Source organism: Tenrec ecaudatus, chromosome 12, assembly GCF_050624435.1.
Source record: "Tenrec ecaudatus isolate mTenEca1 chromosome 12, mTenEca1.hap1, whole genome shotgun sequence".
Classification (NCBI taxonomy): domain Eukaryota; kingdom Metazoa; phylum Chordata; class Mammalia; order Afrosoricida; family Tenrecidae; genus Tenrec; species Tenrec ecaudatus.
In genome coordinates this window covers 25280846-25285260 of record NC_134541.1, presented here as the reverse complement: position 1 = coordinate 25285260, position 4415 = coordinate 25280846, and the positions used below count along the sequence as shown (strand labels likewise).

The 4415-nt window shown below is 43.2% G+C and overlaps 1 pseudogene; it reads left to right on the top strand.

Moving 5' to 3' along the window:
- Window positions 1–2852: 2852 nt before the first annotated feature.
- Window positions 2853–3765, top strand: LOC142422382 (protein SET-like; annotated as a pseudogene).
- The last annotated feature ends 650 nt before the right edge of the window (window positions 3766–4415 follow it).

Genomic DNA, 4415 nt, shown 5'->3' with positions numbered 1-4415 from the left:
ATTCACTGTCAAAGGAACATTTCAGGATCTGTCCTGAAGTTCAATGTTGCCAGCAATAGAAAAGTATCCATAAGCCTACAAGGAAGACCAGTTAATACAACTATTACTCAAATCTATGAGCCATGAAAGCAAAAGAGGAAGAAATTAAAGATTTATACCAACTTCTGCTGTTTGAATTAATCTAAGATACAATTAAGATGTTTTGATAATGACTGGTATTGGAATGGGGAAGTTGGAAGCAAAGAGGAAGGATTGTTAGTTGGCAGAAAGGAAAAACATTACCTGGTACCTGATATGTAATCAAGTAATCATTTGCGGAATTTTTCAAAGTCTTTCTGCCCTGGTAGATGCTAAGCTCTGTGAGAGCAGGGACTCTGTTCTTCACTACTGCAGCCCAGCCGGGAATGTACCAGAACTGTGGGTGATTAAGACAGAGAGACGAAGAGCTAAACAGAATTGCCTTTGAGCAATGGCTCTGATGTGCATTCGCGGTGTAACCCTAGGTCCCGCCACTCATCTATCCTTCTGTGGAAGTTTGTATGTGGCTTTGATGTTACAAACGATGCCACCAATATTTCAAATACCTGCAGGGTCATTCCTGGTGGACAGGTTCCAATGGAATTTCCAAACTAGGAAGTACTTGATGATCTTTTTCTGAAAAAACAAACAAACAAACAAACAAGGCCAGTGACAATCTTATGAGAAGCATCAGAAGATTGAAATGCTGCCCGCAGAGGAACCCTCAGGTCGGAAGGCACTGGAGCCTGACTGGGAAGAGCTGTCTCCTCCAATAGAGTCAACCTTAATGACAGGGATGGAGTATCGTCCTGACGACCTCCATCTGCCGATAAAACACAACTCAAAATAAGGAGAAGTAGCTGCACACCATTAATAACTGGAATGTGGAAGGAATAGAATGTTGGGGATATTGAAGGTTATAAAAAATAAAATGAACGAGTCTTTTAAATTCCTGAGAATCTGGCCCTTGTTTAGAAATGAACTCACCCCACGGCTCGATTTTCAGCTAACAATAGACAGATCAGGAGGGCAAGGACAGGTAAGAATCTCCCTTTAGGACAAACGATCATTTGAGAGGAAAAAGGTCAGCATTTACCCCAAAACAGCCACAAGAGTTAGGAAAGAAGGAGAAGTGGACATGGAAATACAAAGAGGAAATGGGATAAGTGATGTTATGTGGGGGGGGGGGTTCCATCAATGAGATAAAACAAAACGTATTTGTATGGTTGAATGGAAAACTAACCGGCTCAGTAAACTTTCATCCAACTAACAATAAAAAGGTTTTAAAACATGAAATGGAATTTCCGTGAGCTGAAATGGACTGGTCTTGGCCATTTGGCATCAGATAATCAAATGGTCCGCTCTGCCAGGAATGACAAATGGAGGGAAAACAGCATCACATTTATTGGTTAAAAAAACAAAACTAAAGATCTTCTGAAGCACAGCGCTGTCAGAGTCAGGATAATAGCCACACACCTACAAGGAAGACCACTTAATATGAATTATTTAAATTTATCCTAATGTCAAGGATAAAGAAATTAAAGATTTTTACCAACTTCTATAGCCTGAAATTGAACAGACATGAAATCGAGATGCATGATGATTCGAGTGTGAAACCTGGAAACAAGAAGGATCTGTGAATGAAACATGGCCTCGGTGAAAATAGGATGCCTGAGATCACATGATGGGCTTTCGTAAGACCAATGACTTGTTCCATGGAAAAATCCTTTTCCAGCAAAATAAACAGCAATTATGCACAAGGCTCCTGCTGGATGGAATACACAGGACTCCAGTCAATCACACATCTATAGAAAGAAATGATGGAGACATTCAATGTTCTCATCAGAATAAGGCTGACTGAGGGATGGACTATCAATTGCTCGTGTGCAAGCTGAAGCTGAGGATTTAAAAACATGTCCCTGGGAGCCAAAGCGCCACCTAAATCTAGAGACCACGTCAAGAGTAGATTTGACACATTGCAACGAACGACCAAAGACCAGGTGAGTTGTGGGTGACATCAAAGACATCACACACGAAGCAAGAACAAGGTCATTAAGAAGACAGGAAACAGAGAGACCAGAAAAGACTCTGAAATGTACTCTTTTGTGGGGGAAGTGACCAGCCCCCCACAACTAATCACGGGTTCGATAGGTGCAATTGTACGGTTAAGATACATAAAGATTATAGTAAAGTCCTAGAGAGCATGAGAGATTGTAATAATGGAGTCAGACACATTTCATGTAGCATGCTCACCTCCTGGATGGCCTTGATCTTGCCAGTCAGGTCTGTGCACAGTGTGGGCCGAGGTGAGGTGGGGCAGAGACTCGGGGGTTGTGTAATAGGCACACACATCATAGGAAGGGGTAGTATAATAGGCATAGGCATGACAGGAAGGGGATGAGCTAGGGGTGCGCACATCATAGGAAGGGGTGGAACTAGAGGGATACATGTGACAAGAAGGGCGGACCCTAGATTCATGATGGCCGCCTAATCTTGGTCACCCTTGGGTGGGCTTGACCTCTCTGGGCTCTCCTTCAGAGAAACAATTTACTACTATCCTTATCAGAAGGGAGTGAGCCCTACTTGCTGTGGGATGAAAGTGTTGTCTGCTGGCTCTAGATGGCTGATAACCCCTAGGGAGAATACCCCTGACCTACTTCTGCTGACCTCCAAGTGCACAATCATTCGTCATGTGTAGCAAGCAGCTAAGTTTGGGATATATTTTGGGGAGACAACTTGGGAGAAATCTTTGTTTCCCACATTCTTCTTCTCTGCTTCTAGAGTAGCTAAAGCAAATGGAAGAAACGATGAAGCAAAAGCTACCCAGAGGTTTCCCCCGGAGGCCAGCGGCTCTTTCGCGCGTCCCTCGGGCTCCGCTGGCCGACAGCAAGCAGCATGGCCCCTAAACGCCAGCCTTCGAGCCTGCCGCAAATGAAGAAACCTAAGGTGCAGGAGACCCTGGCCCCCGCAAAGGAAGAAAAAGAACATCAGGAAGCAATTGAACATATTGATGAGGTACAAAATAAAATAGACAGACTTAATGAACAAGCCAGTGAGGAGATTTTGAAAGTAGAACAGAAATATAACAAACTCCACCAACCATTCTTTCAGAAGAGGTCAGAATTGATCGCCAAAATCCCCAATTTTTGGGTAACAACATTTGTCAACCATCCGCAAGTGTCTGCATTGCTGGGGAAGAGGGTGAAGAGGCTCTGCATTATTTGACCGGAGCTGAAGTGACAGAATTTGAAGACATTAAATCAGGATACAGAATAGATTTTTATTTTGATGAAAATCCTTACTTTGAAAATAAAGTTCTCTCCAAAGAACTTCATCTGAAGGAGAGTGGTGACCCATCTTCAAAATCAACTGAAACCAAATGGAAATCTGGAAAGGACTTGACGAAACATTCAAGTCAAACACAGAGCAAAGCTAGCAGGAAGGGGCAGCATGACGGACCTGAGAGTGCCTTGACCTGGCTTACCGACCAGTCTGATGCCGGCGCAGATGAATTAGGAGAAGTCATCAAAGATGATATTTGGCCAAATCCATTACAGTACTACTTGGTTCCTGATATGGATGATGAGGAAGGTGAAGGAGAAGAAGATGATGACGATGAAGAAGAAGGTTTAGAAGATATTGATGAAGAAGGGGATGAGGACGAAGGGGAAGAAGATGAAGATGATGACGAGGGAGAGGAAGGAGAGGAGGATGAAGGAGAGGATGACTAACAGAACACTGATGGATTCCAACCTCTTTAATTGTCTTCAATCCCTGGGAGCAAGTTGCAGTCTTTTGCTTTTGTTTTGTTTTTATTTTCTTCCTCTTGTGCTCAGTCACCCTGTCCTTGAGGTCTCTTTTCTCTACACCATGGTTCTCAACTTATTTGGGGGTGGGGGGAATAATGCCTTGTGCAGAATACGGTGGAAAAGAATCTCTACCCCCTTGTGTTCAAATTAATTTTTGTCCCTTCCTGTCTCAACAAAAACTATGGAATCAACACACCACCGTGCTCTGTGGGAAAACAAAACCCTCTGCTCCCTTGGCCCTGCTGGCAGCTGGAGGGTGCTAGGCCCCTGTGTAGTAGTGCCTAGAACTCTCTGTACATTGGGCTCAGAGATTACACTGTGTCTCTATGTGAATATGGACAGTTAGCATTTACCAACATGTATCTGTCTACTTCTCTTGTTTAAAAAAAGAAAAAAAAACTTTAAAAAAGGGGCTTATAGAAGGTCAGCAAAGGGTGGGTTTGAGATGTTTGGGTGGGTTAAGTGGGCATTTTGACAACATGGCTTCTCCTTTGGCATGTTTAATTGTGATGTTTAACGGACATCCTTGCAGTTTAAGATGACACTTTTAAAATAAAATTCTCTCCTAATGATGACTTGAGCCCTGCC